The sequence below is a fragment of the Podarcis vaucheri genome, assembly GCF_965113315.1.
Source record: "Podarcis vaucheri genome assembly, chromosome: 5".
NCBI lineage: Eukaryota > Metazoa > Chordata > Lepidosauria > Squamata > Lacertidae > Podarcis > Podarcis vaucheri.
This window is the reverse complement of record NC_138763.1, coordinates 47,192,415-47,211,304: the sequence shown is the minus strand read 5'-3', so window position 1 is coordinate 47,211,304 and position 18,890 is coordinate 47,192,415. Positions and strand designations below refer to the sequence as shown.

The 18,890-nt window shown below is 42.6% G+C and overlaps 1 protein-coding gene across 14 annotated transcripts in view; it reads left to right on the top strand.

Annotated features, from left to right (window-relative positions):
* Positions 1–18,890, top strand: part of SH3PXD2A (SH3 and PX domains 2A) — a 248,555-nt gene that overhangs the window by 184,118 nt on the left and 45,547 nt on the right. The window lies entirely within an intron of this gene.

The window sequence follows — 18,890 nt, the reverse complement described above, 5'->3', positions numbered from 1 at the left end:
AACAGATCTACTCAAAAGAAAGCCATGTTTCATTCAATGAGGCTTACTCCCATGTAAGTTTGGCAAGGATCACTACCTTACTAAATTTTGTTCCATTTGTCCTATCCACTTGTGTTGGAGGGGTACTTGACAATAATGGCTACAAAACATTTAGACTCCAGGAGTTAAGATGAGTATGGGCATGCTCTTCCTACAGCAGCCTTGCTTCCAGAAGTGTTGGCTGTTATGTGCTCCTCCTCCAACTTACCTGGTAGAAATAGTCTAGAAAGTGAGATAGTCACTAGTCTTCAGTGGTCTTGTGTGAGCCTTGCTGACTTTTCCAGTTTGTTGCACAAGTCTTGTATACAGTTAAAACACTGTTGGTTAGTATATAAACAATTTGAGCTAACTTCTTGAGTGAGGGATTCAGACCACCCCAGTTCATTTTGGAAGGGTTTTCCTGTTTTGGTTGGTTATTGCCTGGCAGCAGGGAGTGCCATTATAGGATAAAGCAATACGCTTAATTGCAGCTGGAAGTGAAATGATTGGTACTAGTCGCTAGGTAACTGAGTTTTCATCACACCTCATTCCTTCTGAGATCAGATTGGAGAGGTTACAGTTGATCTGCGTGGAAAGTTGCCTTGTACTGTGCCAGAGGATTAGTTTTTAAAAGTGGTGAATGAGAAGTAAAAGGAATCTTTATATGCCCATTGGGTATGGCCATGTAAAGTTAACTCTTCTCTTCCCTTTCTCTCTCTCCTTGTCACTTTAACCTCCTGTCACACTCTTTCTTCTCTATCAGCTGGAAGGCTGGGAGGATGCTAGATAGGAAGAGATCTGCTCTAGTTGTGCCTTAGGCTATAACACAGTGGCTGGAAAGCTGATATATTTCAGATGATCAAGCTTCAGCGAACAGTTAACTCTGTTGACATTCCTTTGCACCAAGAAAGTAGAGAAGGGATTGTGAGGTGTTTAAATATCTGATGGGTTATGTGGGGCAGCTGTCTGGCTGTCCCAGGGCTGCCTTGTCCCAGAGGAAGAAATGCTATCTGGCTACCAGGAAAGTGCTTTGATTTGAGACTCTCTTAACAAAAAATATGAAACTGCTTATTATACCACTGCTTCAGGAAGCTAGCTTTGCTTTTCTCCCCTGTCCTCTTTTAATAGACAAACTTCCTTGTCTTCCTGCCTTTGCTGGCTTGGCACTGGCATGGAGTTATTGAACAAGGACAAGTAATTGATGGAAAATAATATATTTATGACGGCAGAGGTATTAATGCTGGAGGTGTCATTGTACAGTTCTTTGCCTCTCACAAACTTTAAACCAAGTTTGAGATTAATTGGTGTGCTGACTTCAGCCTTGTGCAACAAAGGCAGGTGAACTTGGAAAGGTGGGAGCATAAATAAATTTCGAGAATCCTTCACTTTCCCTAAGTGTGCTTGTCATACGGACTGGATTTTTATTACCTAAGGCACTTGCAATCTGTTGGTATTTTCAGGTGGTATTCAACCACATGATGGGAAATTAAGGTTACACAATTATAGTTGGTGCTCCTGCACAAGAAGCCTGCTTCCCCGCCCACCTCAAATGTAATAAGGAAAATGATGGGGAAATGTACTGGAAGTGTGAGATAACAACTGCTTGATGCACATTGTATAAGTTCCCCACAAACTATTCTAATCAATGCTTGATAAGCAGCTAATATTGTTCAACCTCCATGAAAACTTTGTCCAAACAAATCAGAGTGAATTCTCAATGTACAGGTTGCCTAGAAGCAACCCTATTGTGAGCAGTACAAATGGTATACGCCAAGACAGGTTAGGTCTCATAAGGGCTGTATGTTGAATTGTTGGCAGAAGCTACGACAGAGTAATGGGAGCTCACCCCATTACACGGATTCGAACCACTGACCTTCTGATTGGCACTTCTGATTGGCAGTTTAGACCACAGCACCACCCACCTCCTGCCAACCTAGCAGTTTGAAAACATACCAATGCAAGTAGATAAATAGATACCGCTGTGGTGGGAGAGTAAACTGTGTTTCCATGCGCTCTGGCATTCGTCATGGTGCTCCATGCAGCAGAAGTTGTTCAGTCATGCTGGCCACAGGACCCGAAAAGCTGTCTGTGGACAAACACTGGCTCCCTAGCCTGAAGCGAGATGAATGCCGCATCCCATAGTCATCTTTAACTGGACTTAACCATCCAGGGGTCCTTTACCTTATGTTGATTTGTACAGTCATGGCCTTGAGTGTAACCCCCATGGAAATGGTTCCAACACACTTAACTTTTTGCTATCAGGTTTCTCTGGGTTTCAAATGCAGGCTTGTGCTCCCCAGCAGAGCTCCATTTTCATGCTTCGTAGCATGCACTACTCCAAACAACTTTACTCTCGTGACTTCTCCAAAGGGAGCAGCCTCATTAGATGTTCTTGCATTATGTTCAACTTGAATCCTAATCATATGCAGCACAGAAGGCAATGTCATGCCAAAATTACTCAAGATGGATATGCATATTTTACTGTGTCATGCAATGGTCTTGTGATGTTTCAATTTTTACTGGAATTCAGAAGAACGTGGAAGGATGTTAGAACATATTTTAAACATACAAACACACAGGAGAAAGAGACTTGGCTGCAGACCAGAGCTCCCCAGTGCCACCCACAGAGTAGAGAATTTGTTTTTGTCTTTGGTTATTTTAGTAATGAAAATTATCTTGGATGAGTGTTTGTGAAAGTTACTAAGAATTATAAGAAAGGGACTCCTTTGTCCAAAAAGCAGATATTTAGGAGCTAGGAGTAAACATTGGGTCATTCCAGTCATAATAGGTTATAGCTTATTTTTATGAGGAAATGATGCATAAAGTATAGGGCACTTTAGTTATTCTAAAGAGCGGGATGGGGAACCTGGTACCCTCCAGATGTCGTTGGACTACTGCTTCCATCAGCCCCAGTCATCATAGCCAGTGGTCAGGGATGATGGTAGCTACAGCCAGACAATTTCCCCACCTCTGCTACACTTCCTGAAGAGTGTCCATCCACTGTTCTTTTGTAAACACATCCAATACTTTTCTGCCTGAAGCTGGATCAAATGAAAGCCCCATTTTGAATGTGGAAACAATGTTACTTGGTTACATGTTCTATCAGTACCAGATCTGCTGAACATAGCACACCTGCCACATACTTTGGCCTAACAGGTGCCAAACCGCGTCTGTGTCTGCAGTCCTGGACAGATAAAAATACAAGCTTAGGTCCCTGGTGGGCTGCATTTGGCTTGGTCAGTCACAAGTGGTACTTGCCTGTTCTGCACAAATAGTTGCTCCCAGCTAGCCAAGATATGACATTCAGATCAATGAGGCTATGTTGCATGCCTAGTGCCCAAGTGGTGAATACATTTGATAATGTTGTTTTGGAAGCAGTTGATATTTTCAGTTCTCATTTGGGGTGACTTTCGTTGATGAAGAGAAGCTGGGGAAATGGCAAAAGCATGGGTGATCTGTGCTTCGTATTTCTCCATAATGTCCAAAGCGGAACTCTTTCCTTCCTCATTGGTGATCTGTGTATGCACTTCATGTGCAATTTTGTTTTTAGTTTCTGATACAAGAGTGGTCTTCTGGCATAGCTGAGCCACCCAAGCCAGGAAGTGAAGTGGAGATAGTGGCCTCTAGGGCCATATAACCTACTGATAGTTGATGTGAAATCCAGGTGATGGAAGGAGATGTAACGCATGGTGGGGATTACAGGATAAGCTCTTTTGTGTTTCCGGTTAACAAGTTTGAGATCCCTGATTTTTGGTTATTCACCAAAAAGTTTGTTCCTAAAACTTTGTGCTTCATGAGGGCAAGACCTACCAGAGATGAGTTGCTGTGCGCATTAGGCCTGACAATTACTGTGCAGAACGTGCTTTTGCTAATGAAGACTTAACTCCAACTTGCACGGTGTGATTTACTGCTCGCTTTCTCCTGACAGCTTGATACTTTATATGAGTGGATGGTTTATAAATATTTTTTATAAATCAATCAGTAAAATACATAATGCATGCAGAAGCTCCCAGGCCCTATCCCCAGCATTTTTAGGTAGGATTCTGAAGAAAGACTTCTATCAGAAAACCTGACAACTGCTAATCTGTGTATAGACAGTACTGAACTAGATCACTAAATGCTTTGAGCCTGTGGGCACATTTGGATTTTTGAGTGATTACTGAAGGCACCTGCTTCTTGTTCCTTATTTCCTCTCCATCCTCTCAGTCATTTTCTGTCTCTCTTTTTTTTTGGGGGGGGGATGCTTTAATTTAGAACCCTCAGAAAATCAATCTTCTTGAATTTGCATGATTTCACACAGGGCCCCCACAAAACCACCATCAAACCGAAGTTTAAAGGGGTAGACTTTGCAGCACCACAAAAACATTGGTCCACTTCGCTTCCCCTGCTCCAGTGTCAATCTAAGCATTGAAAAGCACATAGAACAGAAAGAGGAAGCTGGGAAAGAGCATCACTCTTCTAATTTCCTTCCTTAGCTTAGTACATAGTACCTTAGTACATAGGTACTGTCCAGGAAGTGGGGAGGAGGATGTTAACCACCCTTACCATCTCATGACAAAGGGGGCAGCAAGCCAGGAGGGAGAGCTCAGAAAATTCCCAAATCCATCATTGCTACCATGGGTGCCACACTGTTAATCCCAGATATAATCTAGTTGTCTAAGTCTGCCCAAGGCTTATGTTCCCAAACCTCCCATTTCAAGAAACCAACCATTTCACTTGTTAAATTGGGATAGGTAAAGGGAACCAAATATGTGGTGTTGCACCTGATTCCTGTTTAAAGAAAAGGCTTATGTAGATACATTTCAAAGATGACTTTTGTATAAGAAATCTGTTCAGAGAGGCATGAGACCTCCACTATGCAATGTGGCAGCATATAGATATTTCCACATTCTCATCTTCCAGCCCTCGGTTGGAAAAGTCTAACTGGAAACTTCATTACTTAATTTTAATTTCTCCCTTCATTTTCACTTCTGGCTCCTTCCAATTGTCAGGGTTTTTTGGCTCCTTGCTCCCACTTCTCATGGAGAAATCCACAACTGCTCAGGCTGGCAGCTCAAAAGGGAAAAAATTGTATGCTGGGCCTCTCTCCCCCCACCAGACTCCCTTACACATTTTCCCCTCTGTTTATGGAACTATTGCCAGCTTGGGGACCTTGAAACCTCCCCAGGAAAAATCTGCTTTCTATATTAAAACACTCTAATGTTATAATGATTGGGTTTATATATCCGCCAAATAGGTCACCAGCTCAGCAGTTTTGTTGAGAGAGCAAGACCCGGAAAGATCTAAGGGATATTACAAAGGATTCCCATTCCCTTTGGTAATTACCTTGTGGATTAGATTTCTAGAGATACAGCATCTGAAAAACTATTGTCTCACAACAAATGTAACTGATCTGTAGAAAACACAACCTGAAGAAAGAGACAATGAGCTATGAGCTTTCGTAAATGAGAAAAACCTTTAATAATAATAAAATAATAATAATAATAATAATAATAATAATAATAATAATAATAAATAATAGTAATAAACTATTGTTTTGATGGGCTCTAGTTACATCATAAAGCTTTTTTACAAGGGGGGTGTTCCCCTTTTCCCCTTCAAGTAAAGTTTTTTTAAACCTTAGGATTTTTCTCACTGATTTAAAAGATATGTCAGCTGATTTCCAACCCTTTCTTCTGTTTAATCAGGGGAAATGATTAATGACTTATCTGCAGGCTTGTTTTGACAAATTGGTCTGCAAATATCAAATAAAAGACGGATGTTGCATTTTTATGTCAGACGAGGACAAGATTAATAAAGCGTGCTGTGTTGGTTTTATTTTCCCCTGGGCTGCACAGCAAATAAGCAGTTTCAATAATGCATTGGCAGTCAAAGAACCTGCAATCATTAGCAGACTGGTTTCAATTGCAACCAGAAATATGTGTCCTTTCTCTCCAGTACTTTTCTCTCTTTCTTGGTTTATATGGTAGGTTTTTGTCTTCCCAGCAACACAATTACTTAGTTCTTTTTGACATAAACACATGCTTGTTAAACAGCCACAGCTTATTAACTTCATAGCTGGGGTGGGGTGGTCAGTAAAGAAATCTTCCTTGGATTTCTCTTCCTCTTCCCCTCCCACTTCAGGGAATACTACTTCTATTAAATTAGTGCACAGATGGTTAATATCACTCACAGACAGACAAACCAACATGGCTGATGCATCACTCTGCTCCACTCTTAGCGTACCTCCCAAATTCCTTATGCAGCAAAAGGCAGGGTGAACATTAGGGAGGACAAGGAATCCAGGAAAGCCCTCTGCTTATGTCTAATGTCCTGCTCCCTCAGTTTTTCTTACCTTCTTCTGGTATCACAAGTTGCAACAGAACATAGAGGATGGACTTAACAGTAGAGTGAACAAAGTGGGTAAAGTTTTATTATGGTTTGCAGAGTTAATAAGATGAACCCAAACTGATTTGTCAAGCCAGTCATGTTAAGAGTTCATCTCTGGAACATGTGCATGAAAAGCAAAGCCTCTCTGCCTTGCCTTCCCCCTTCCCTTCCCTTTACAGAGTATAGTCCACTTGTTTGAACAGCTGTCCATTCCACATGGTTTGAAGATAAAGGAGAGCAAGGAAGTTAGCACCTGGGATCAGACTGAACAGGCACAAGAGTAACCTATTGCAGGGCTTGTCCACGCTTCTTCTTGTCCCATGCTTTCTACACACAGGTCCGAGTGGGCTTTCATTTGTCCTGCTACTTTCACGGTGAAAACCGACTATTTATCACTTGTTGTTTAGTCGTTTAGTTGTGTCCGACTCTTCGTGACCCCATGGACCAGAGCATGCCAGGCACTCCTGTCTTCCACTGCCTCCCACAGTTTAGTCAAACTCTTTCTGGTAGCTTCGAGAACACTATCCAACATCTTGTCCTCTGTCGTCCCCTTCTCCATGTGCCCTCAATCTTTCCCAACATCAGGGTCTTTTCCAGGGAGTCTTCTCCTCTCATGAGGTGGCCAAAGTATTGGAGCCTCAGCTTCAGGATCTGTCCTTCCAGTGAGCACTCAGGACTGATTTCCTTAAGAATGGATAGGTTTGATCTTCTTGCAGTCCATGGGACTCTCAAGAGTCTCCTCCAGCACCATAATTCAAAAGCATCAATTCTTTGGCGATCAGCCTTTTTTATGGTCCAGCTCTCACTTCCATACATCACTAAATCAGAACAAATGTCAATCTGCAGGAAAAACGATTGACGTTTGTTTTGATACAGTGGTAAACAGTGGGTTTTTCTGGGGGAAAGTGGCAGGACAAATGTTGGCAAGCACATAGTCTTCCTCTTTACGGTGTAATGAATTATATTTCTAATTATGATACGATAATTCTTTCTAAAATTGCACCTACGCACTATAAATGTAAATTTGCTTGGGCAAATTTAGTGCAAAGTGATTTCCTCTTTTTGTAGTGCATTTTCTCTTTGAGGGCAATGCAGAAGTGGCCACCCTACCCTCAGCACTGAGAAGTTGCATCCTCTTCCCACACTTGGAGTTATTAAATTTATTAAGGGGTAAGAGTACAGCCTAGCAGGGTGGTGCATTTTGAACCTCGGTATTCTCATCTTAGGAATGAAGCACTTCTAGTAGGTGCTTGTATGGATGGCCTCAAATTGTGCTGTAAATGCAATAAATGCTTTCTCTCTTTAGTCTTATTGTCAAGGTCTGTTCCGGGCAGCTTTCCATCCTGGCTTTACTTTGTAAAATGGCAAAGACTTTATGTTTGCACATGAACACCTGAGGAAGGAGCCATTTAAACAGTCCAGGCAGAGTAGGTGGGAGATCTGGGAGCAAAGTGTTCAAAATCAGAGCAAAACTGATTCTGCTCACTCTTCACTGCTGAAATAAGATGGAGTTCACCTTCACCAACTATGCCATTCTCACCTGCCATCTATCTGATCTGCCATGCATCCCTTTTACTGGTTGTTTCATGAAATATCTATTCTTAAATCCACCTAGACTTGTGCATTTTATTACGTGGCTGGGAACCCTATGAGAACAATTGAAGTCCACCTTCCCCCGATCAGCTAAAGGTTTTTTTAATAAAAAAATATCATTGGATCATTTAATTCGGACGCTTTCCTAACTCTTGGCTTCCTTCAGAAATAGCTAGGGCTGTAACCCAAGATTGCAAATTGCATAGATAGGGCTGGAATTTTGCCTTCCTCAGCACTAATGATGTGAAATTGCTGGCTTTTCTGGAGTGGCCATTCCAAAGCTGTGATACTATGTGAAGTCAATGTATAGACTTTTCTTATGTGAAAAGAATTCTAGAGCCTGTTTGGGTTTGTATAAAGACTTTAGGCTAACAACCGTATTGAAGAAGAGTGAAAACCTAGAGTTGTACAAAATAGCTAACAAACCAACTTGCATAGTCCCAGTGGACTGTTTGGTTTGTGTGGCAGATAGAATAGTAAAAAAATTATACATTGTGAATATCTGAAATGTCTAAGAAACAGAGAATGAATTAACTAGCACCATGGATAATAACATCTGGAATTGAAGGATTTTCTTAATTGCGTTAAGGGTTATGTTTTTATAATTATCCTTTCCTATAAAGCAGTGGATCAGAATTAATGGTATTTGAGTACCATCCATCTATACCATTAACTTGGTTTTCCTATAGTTCGCCCTTAAGGTGTTTGTTTTGACAATATATGGAAAATGTCCCACAATTATTCTCCTCGGATCCACTTTTTGCAGTAAAATTTGCAGTAAAATTTCTATACATTAAAACCGTTTTGTGTGTGACCAACTTAAAGGTATGATAAATATGCAATGATGGAAACTCAACAGTGTAAAAAGGTAGATTTGCAGAGGTTTCATTTGATGTTATTACAAGTGCTAATAAAGAAGCACATGGTCTCACATCCCTTTGCTTATCAGTGGATTTCGTTGATTCAATAATACATTATACTAGTATTCTTTAACATTCATTCCACCCATGGCAGTACTGGGTTTTATGGTATTCTATGTATAAAAGTATACTCAGGGTGTTTTTATTGTACCAGCCTGTTGTACATTTTTATTGTCATTGTTAGCCCAATTAAATATATAAAATTTCTATTTAGGTTGAACAGGATAGGAGGCAACTATCATAACCCTTTGGTAGATAGCACAGGATCTGTAAGATATCCTCTGTAATACATTCTGCCTTCAGCCAGGTATTATTATACAAACTTTTAATTAGAAAAATTAGCATTTTTGGCTATATTGGATGAGGCTAATTTCCTCCAAAGTCTTACACAGAAAACAGAATCAAATGCTGCCTTCAAATCCATACACCTCTGATCTATAGTAGATCTACCCTGTCTAAACCCAGCTTCTCATTTGACAAAATGGCATCTTCTGCTATCCAGTTCAGTCAGTTTATTGTGCAGGTGCTTTGCCAATTACACACAACAAGCTAATTGGGTGAAAGTTTGCCGGAGCAGCTTTAGTAATAACAGTACTCTGGATGTTACCCCTTTTTCTTTTTCAAGTTTTCATTTCTAAAATTATTCCACTAGGGGGCATTTCCTTGTGTTTGTGCTGGATCTTTTCATGCAGTGACATTTGAGCTAGGAAAATCTGGTGGAAACTGGAAAGGTTCAGTAGAAAGGTTGGGGATTCCATGGCCCATTAAAACATCTTCAGCCGTTGTGGCTGTGGTGCCATGGAAGGAATGCTTGAGGTATCCAACAATCTAAGACTAAGGAGTCAAGAATAACACAGATGCCTAACGGGAAAAGACTCCCAGAAAGTGGAAATTGCTCAGTCCCATGTGTGGTCCCTTTTTTGCTTCTCTCTGCCACCCCCTCTCAAAAAAATCCTTGTCCTTCTGAAATACAGTATGAGCTTCATTAAACATAGCTGGGTTATTTTGATGTGCTGCAAATACTCTCCTCTGCATGTTTAGCAGCTTGTGGCAGGGGAGGCGCCAAGAAGATAGGAGGTGCTCTTGGTAGACACCCAGTATTACCCACCCCATGAATCTGGAGAGCATGTTTTAATCTGTATTGCTCTCTTGCTGGTTCATGTTTCTGGTGGAACTATTGTAGAATTAGTGTGGGCTATCAGGCGTGCACAGCTTGACTCTTCGCCTTCTCGAATTTTCCCCATGGGGAGTAGGTCATAGAAAAGTCAGGACTGTTTCTCCCGGTACCCCATTGCTGCTATTCTGACTTTCCATCCGATGTAGTTTTTAGAAGCTCCTGCTCTGTTGAGAGCCCCTGTACAGTCAAGTAGAGCACTCTGTGAGCATTAATGCTTGCCACCCTTTGCAAAACCCTTTTTCATTTGCTTGTGGGGAAGGCACAATTTTATTCAAGAATGGAACAATATCTGGGAACAGCTGTAAATCTGCAAGCTGTCAGGGGAAAAAATGTATAATGTTGTAGGAAAGAATGGAGGACAAATTCCAAAATTCAACTTGGAAGAGATTAAATTCTCTAGCAAGCTTTTGGCTCTGCTTAATTTGGGCATTCATTTGTATTTCTACTTTAGGGGCTAGATTATTGCCAGGTGGTTGAGAACTGGGAAAAGAAATTGGTGCCAGAAAAGTGTGTTTTAATTGAAATCTTAAATAGAATTCTGGAATTTTGAAAGCCAGTTTTTTGTGTGTGTGTTTTTACCAGTTTAATCTCAGCATTTCAAAAGCTTTTCAAGGAACTCTTTCCTTTTTCAAATATGGGACAGGCAATGACAAGTTGTGCTAGTGTGAAGTAGCAAAAGCAAAAAAAAAGAGGCATCCTATGGTACCTTATACTACAAGGTGGTGGTGGTGGTTGTTGTTATTGTTATTCCTTGGTCCCAACACCTAGTGTGCCTTTTCCAAATAATTTGGTTTCAGTTGGGATTGGTTTTGGTTGATTCAATCCAAGTGTGTTGGTTTCCTAATTTACCTTCAGCAGTGTTGCCCAGTATTCTATTATTTCTTTTTTGAAGATTTTAAGATGCTGAGACATTCCTTCCTTCATGGCACTAGGTAGTGTTGGAGATGTTAAATGGTGCTTTATCAGTTTCCTCTCCTTCATTGTTTTTAAAAATCACAGGCACCATATTGTGTGGAGTCTCATTAAGCTCAGGCAATAGGTGCTCCTTTTCTCAAGGTTTAAAACTGCTTGTAAGGTCATAGTCTTTATTTCTGCCTATTCCTGGTATCATGCCCTGTTTGGGCTCTGCTAAAATCTAAGATGGAGTTTTCTTGGCAGGGATACTAGAGTGGCTTGCTGGTTTCTGCTCCAGGTGGAACACATTTGGTCAAAACTCTCCACTATGACCTGTCTATCTTGGGTGGCTCTGTACGGCATATCTCATAGCTTCTCTGAGTGATTCAAGCCCCTTCGCCACGGCAAGGCAGTGATCCATGAAGCTACCAGCATGAGTCTGCCCAAACTGTGGGAGGCAGTGGAACACAGGAGTGCCTGGCGTGCTCTGGTCCATGAGATCATGAAGAGTTGGACACGACTAAACAACAACAAAATCTAAGATTCTGTTTGCCTGTTTTAGTTTCTGGGACAAGTTTCATAGATGGCCTGGGATGTTCCTGCTTTATGCCACCCTCTTTCAGGTGTGCAAACTTTGCCACTTTTGCTTTTATTAATAAGGGTATTTCTAAACTACCAATTCATTAAAAAATACCATGTGGTGTACAATAAAATTATAATTAAGGTGTTTAGTGAAACACATTTGGGGTAGGTGATGAAATATCAGTTTGATTTTAATAGGAACAATGTTTCTAAGTGCTGGTGCCACCATGCTGAAAGACTTAGACTGCATAGAACCAAAATTAATATGTGAGACAGACAGGATGGCTTTGCATGATGAGTGCAGTGATCTGGCTGGTGTATAGGACTTTATATACTAATAGTCAGGGGCAGCGCATCCTGTTTCACACCACTGGCAGAGAAGCAGTGCCAGCATTAGCATCGATTTCAGATGAGAGCTCAACAGATTTGGGTGTGATTAGTGCCGATACCAGTGCCACTTCTGTGCTGCCAGTGGAGGCAGCAGGGCACCTTTGGGGCTTCTGCCGCCTGAGGCACCTGCCTCAGTCTGCCTAATGGCAGAGCCAGCTCTGCTAATAGTAAATTTGAATTTAGCTTGGTAATGTAGTGGCAGGCAGTACAGAGCTTTAAGCACTGGTGTAATATGGTGATACTGAGCTACTTCGTCCAGTGTTCAAAACTCCCATTGTTCTAGGAGCATTTTGTGACAGGGAATTTCATTAGTGCAAGCAGCTTCTGAGCTCAGTACTGTACCCGAGATTTCAGATTAAAACTACTGAGTGGAAGGAAAGGAGGACCTTTTCCTGCCTCCCCACTTCCAGCTAGTCTCTGAAGACTGGAGAAGAGACCTTCTTAAGAATATTAGGGGGGTGAGCAGGGGAAGGACTGGACCATGAGACAAATGAACATAATATTTAGCTGCTGTTCATTCATTTTCAGCTTTGTATTTTTGTTATAAAAAAGCACGCCTGGACATTCCATTGTTGTGCCCATAACCTAGGTTTAAGGTGCCATTTAGCTCCCAGCTTTCATATCTCAGTTTCTAACACTGACTCTGTCCCAAAGCTTAATGTGCTGGAGCACAATTTTATCAGGTGCATACATTATGAATTTGTTAGGATTTCAAGGTGCTATTCAGCACACTGTTGTAAAAACTATACATGATCCATATGTTGCTAAAGTACAGTGGTACCTCTGGTTACGTACTTAATTCGTTCCGGAGGTCCATTCTTAACCTGAAACTGTTCTTAACCTGAAGCACCACTTTAGCTAATGGGGCCTCCTGCTGCCGCTGCGCCGCTGCTGCACGATTTCTGTTCTCATCCTGAAGCAAAGTTCTTAACCCGAGGTAATATTTCTGGGTTAGCAGAGTCTGTAACCTGAAGTGTATGTAACCTGAAGCGTATGTAACCCAAGGTACCACTGTATATCCTTTTTCTCCATGAAAGCCTCTACATAGGGCTGAGTTGGAAGGAATTATATGATGGGGGCGGGGGGGGGGGGGAAGCATCCTGCTTGTATGTGCAAATATTCCTTCTTCACTTCCCTGCTTTTAGAAGAAAATTAAGTCCTGCTTTTGTTTTTTCACTTAATAAAAATCTCCATCATGAGAGCAGCTTTGAATAGTCTAGCATATCTTTGTAATTTTCACTGTAGATTGATTCAACAGCCCTTCTGAGTGCAAAAATCCTTTTGAAATCCTTTTGAGCATCAGAATGTCAACATTTTAGGGACACTCTCATTCATTCCCATTGTTTTCTAATCCTCTCTCCATTCTTGCCTAGTGTTTTGGGCAGAGTGAGAGATTTATCAAATAGTGTAAAATATTGTATTTATGCAAATCTAATGTGCCATCGAATCTAATACACACTTCAATTTTCAAAACCTTGAAACCAAAAAAGTATTTGCTGGCAAATGTAAATGCCAAAAAAGGTGCCCATTACATTCAAGTAAATATGGTAATACCTGACTTAGGCAAGCAGTTTGAATAGGTAAGTGGATGGCTTGGGAATGTGGACTTACTGTTCTTTAAGAAAGAAAGTGAGTTTCCCCCAAGAACATTTCTTGTATTTCTGTATAGAAGAGCAATTTGATCTTCTGGAGTGAGTGTCTCTTGAGCAGTGCATGTGTTTTGTTTGGATCAAGTTACCCCCTGTGCTTGGAACTGGAGTGTGTCTTGGCAGCAGGAAAGCATTGTGACAAAATAATTCTGAATGCAAAGACATCCAAAATTCGAAACAAAGCCCAGCTGGTTTCATTTCTTCTTAAAGTTGCAGCACTTTGTATTCTTTTGTTGTGTTTGAAAAACTGCGATATACAGTAGTTAGATTTGATCTCAAATTAGCTAAGACTTAAATCAAAATTTGGGGTGGTCTGGGTCAAAGAGTAGGCACAGTTGCCTGGGCATATGATATATTTTCTCTGAAACTTTGCTGTTTCTTCATGCAATCTGTGGGGTGTGTGTTTGTGCACCTAAGAGGAATGCTATTGACTTGGCCCAACATGTCGTGGGTGAAAGCATGCTATAACCTTACTTTGTGTAATGGGAATTTCTAATTTTGATCTACTTCATATGGCTATGGACATCTTCCAGTTCTTAGAACCATAACTTTATTTATAGGATACAGGGACTCACTTTCAGAAGAGAATTAGGCTTGCTTCAGAAATTCTCATTCAAATTTCTCCCCAGATTTTGGGGTTTTGATTACTTGGACTTGTCAGGTGGGCTCCCTGAATCAATCAAATGAGTTTCTTCCATTCCTGAATGCTTCAAAACTGAGCAGATAAACCCCATTGGCTGTTCTCCCCAATACAGCCAATCCAAGCAGGGGCTTCTTGTTGGCACCAGTTAATTGATTCACACCTACTGGGATCCCCACTTGCAAAGAAACAATTGGGGGCTCAATTTAAGCTCCCAGTTCATTCCTTTGTGGCCACATCCATATCTGTCCCATAGCTGACATCATATATGGTGTCAGATGTAATGTAGGTGGGTGCTGTTTGGAGGGAACGGCTTCATGAGCCAAATTAGTATTTGTGCTGGGCTTCATTCCTCACTGCTGCTATAGGTGTTTATTTTTAAATTAAGGCAGATAGAGATCGTTCTTAAACAAGGTTGAAATTATGCCAGTACCTTATGTTTAGATAATGTATGAAGAGCACTATGGGACACTTAAATTTTCTAATTATAAGTATCCTCAAGTATTGAACAAACTTCTATTCAAATCTGTGTGAGTGTAGATCATATTTGCACTCCTTCCTTTGCTTGGAAATGTTCAGGGCCTTAAAGAAACACCCAGTTCATAACACCAACACACATTTCTACTCATTGAATTCCCTGTTCAGGAGCTGAAGTCTAACTAACATTTGACATTGTTATAACTTCTCCATGAACAAGATTACCCCCCCCCCAGCTCCTCTTTTCAGCATCTCCAGAGTTAACTTCAAAAGACATCATCTGGAGAAACAATTACACTTTTTGCTGGCTTGGTCTCAGAATATTTGAAAGCTGAGTTGGAGAACAAATAAGCGCTGGCAGACTGCAGCATAGTTAGGGAGAGGATGCAGGCGAGTCTGGCGGCAAGAACCAAAAACTGCAGTTGGGTCAAAGGACCCATTGTTGATTCATCAGTTCTCTGTTGAGCCTTTTGTAAATATCTCAAGCCCCGTGCCCACAGATAGTCTTGTCCTGTACGTTAGAAAGTTCTGAAGGAGCCTAACATGACCTTCTGGTTTATCTACCATGAAACATTGGGGAGGGGGATTTCCCCACCAGTGATTATTTTGGCTTCAGTCTCTCTCTACTAGAGAAGTCCTTTTTAAAAAGTCACTATCAGATTGTGTTTTTTTAAAAATCTCAGTAATCTCTGCTGCTTTCTGGGAAGCAGGTGCTCTTAATTTTTTTAAAAAAATTGCTGCCACCTTCATTGTTGCATAGTGATTGAAGACATATTGGAGATACTTACCCCTCATATGAGCATTTGTTTTACACAATTTTGCCTATTATGCACTTATTTGCAAGCAGTGTTCCACAACAGAATGAATTTTTGAACATTATTTCCACTAATATATGCATTTTGTGCTCACTTTCCCCACTAATCTCTATTTTTTGGTTGGAGAACTGCATTGCAACATTTCAGCTGCAAAGTAATGAGGTAGATCAAAGGTTATGCCATATGACTGAATTAACATGGTAATACAGGCAGATTTGAGCAGAACTTGAAATTTACTCCAGATTTTCTGTGCTGTTGCAATGCTGTCAGAAGAGGATTGGATGGTAAACGTGGGCTTGATTATGAACTGTGCTGGATGAAAGGCAGTGCTATAGCTACCGTGTGTGTGTGTGTGTGTGTGTGTATGGCTGTGGCTAGCCAGGTTTTTTTGCCCCAGGTGAAGCATGCAGAGGGGCATCATTGAGGCTCCCAGCCTGTGAGTGTGTACGCAATTGTGTGTAGGGGGTGCGAAACTGAGTCTTTGACCCTGGTGAAATAAAGCCTAGTTTCACCTCTGATTAAGGGGTCACATGGTCAATGCAATGTGGGCTCAGTACAGGTGACATGTTCAATCCAGGTGCTCACTATCAGTGGCGTAGCGTGGGTTGTCAGCACCCGGGGCAAGGCAAGTAATTTGCGCCCCCTAACCCGTGGATTTTAGCACTTGAGTGCGAGCGCCCCCCCCCCGATGTTGCACCTGGTGCGGCCGGCCCCCCTGCACCCCCCCCACGCTATGCCACTGGGAACAGCTAAGGGAGCTGGGCATGTTTAGCCTGGAGAAGAGGAGGTTAAGGGGTGATATGATAGCCATGTTCAAATATATAAAAGGATGTCATATAGAGGAGGGAGAAAGGTTGTTTTCTGCTGCTCCAGAGAAGCGGACACGGAGCAATGGATCCAAACTACAAGAAAGAAGATTCCACCTAAACATTAGGAAGAACTTCCTGACAGTAAGAGCTGTTCGACACTGGAATTTGCTGCCAAGGAGTGTGGTGGAGTCTCCTACTTTGGAGGTCTTTAAGCAGAGGCTTGACAACCATATGTCAGGAGTGCTTGATGGTGTTTCCTGCTTGGCAGGGGGTTGGACTCGATGGCCCTTGTGGTCTATTCCAACTCTATGATTCTATGATTCTATGAGGCTGTGTCAGATAGGGTGGAAATTTCATCCTTTCTGTCCCTCACATGGGAAACCGAAAAACACCCTCTCAGAATTAACTAGGGACCAGGATTACCAAAGCCCCATTCTCCCTGCAACCGCTTGGGTATCTGGTGGGCACCCAGTGAAATTATTTCCAACCACAAAGTCCAATACAAAGTATTTTTGTGGTAGGGAAGGAGTTTCAGCTTTGCCTTGTGGGCTGTTCCTCCAAGCTGTCTTTGCGGCGCGTAACAGCCTGGAAGAGAATCAGCGAGAGGATCTTTAGAATTCAGTGCAAATTGAATTTCACCGGAATAGCTCGGAGGTGCTGGCAGCCCTCTTCCCTCCCCCCCACCCCGCTTTTTCGTTTTCTAAACAAGTGATCGGACTCTTCCCCTCCCCTCAGCCCCATGAAACAAGTCCCCAGCGCGAAAAGAAATAATAATTAAAAAAAAAAAGAAGATAGCAAGGACGGGGTGTTTTCCAGAGCGAGGTGGAAGCCGCCCATCGCAAGGGCAGAATCTCTGCGGTGCGTAATTACGCGCGGCTTGGAGAGCTCTTTCCCCCCCATTACCCGGGCCCTAGCGGTGCCCGCGGCAAGGTGAGGTTCTCCCTCTCCGGCAGGCGCCTCTGCGCGCCTTCACCCCATTCTCCAGCCCCGCCACATCTGGGAACATCATTAAGGAGTCGCCTCTGCAGCTTAGGAAGTTTTCACACTTCACGTTTCATTAAACGCAGGTCTTCTCGGATTCCTTGGGAAAGGGAGAAGCGGGAGAGAAAGGGGAGAGGCACTGGGCGCGGGTCGGGGGAGAGCGCCTGATTTGCAGCTGTTGGGCTTTCAAAGCCAAATAAAACGGCCAGTCTGCGGAGCGCAGCCGCAGCGGCGGTGGGGGGCGCGCGCGCGCTAGGGCGCAAGGCTGGCGGTGGCGGCGGGGAGCCCGGCGGAGGAAGGAACTTGTCCCCTCCCTCTGGACTCGCGCCCCCGCAGATGTTGCGCCCGGTGCGCCCGGCACCCCTGGCACCCCCCACGCTACGCCACTGCTCACTATGATAGTTTGCTTAGGTGATCTTTCTAAAGTCCTCCAACATGGAAATTGTATATTGGAAACTAGAATTTAGCAGTATGCCTCAATTAATAGTGAAGAGTGGCCGCTCTGAACCAGAGAACAGATGGGTATTTGTGTCTGGAAGCCTTTAGTGAATGCAAAGAAAATGTTGATGGTCTTTCTCTCCCACACTTGTCTTCCATGCCATTTGGCTACACTGTAGTTGGCCCAGAGAAATGCATCTTGCACCTCTCTAGCCCACCAAATGTAATGTGCTGACCTTGTTCCATTGACTAATCCTCTCCCCCACACCCAGTGAAGTAAGCAAGCGGAGGCCACCCTTTAATTGTCTTGGAGCCATTTTTCAGCCATACACTAATAATCTGGTTTCTCTTCGGTCCTATTAAAACGGTATTGTTATACATATCCAAGAGTCTCGTGGCAACGGAGAACCTGGACTGCATAGCTGTTTTCCCCAAACATGCCAGTAACTATTGAGATGGGGATTTGAGCAAAGCCTTGCAATCATTCCCCACTGCTTTTTGCCTCTGCTCCTTCGAAAGTGGACCCCTCCCTCCACATGGCTCTTGAACTTGTTGGTGTTTACAGCTATCTAGTTAAGGGGTGGGGAACCAAAGGGATCAAATGTGGTCCTCAGGCCTCTTTATCTGGCCTTCAGAACTCTCCCAAGCTACACACCCTACCAACCCAGCTTTTGCATCTCCTTGGTGTAGAATTGTAGAGTTGGAAAGGACCCTGAGGATCATCTAGTCCAACCCCCTGCAATGCAGAAATGGGCAGCTGTCCTGTTTAGGGATCAAACCTGCAACCTTGGTGCTATGATCACCATGCTCTAATCAATTGTCCTTGGAACTCTGATAATACTTTTTGCTTGCCCGGATGAAGGATGAGTGTGAGGAAACTAGCCTACCCTACAAAGGTAAAACTCACATGTATTGTCCTGGCCACGTTTGCTTCTGGTGCCACCCACCATTGACATTTGGCCTCTGAAAGTTTACCTAGAATGGATCCTGGTCCTTGAACTGAATTGAATTCATTTGGGGCTCACAGTTTGTTTCGGAAACCAACCATAGAACTAAGAATCGCAAGCTATAGTAGGCTGTTTTAACACACAGGTCTAGTATTTTCCTGATTGTTTTCTGACTGGTTTAAGAACTTAGA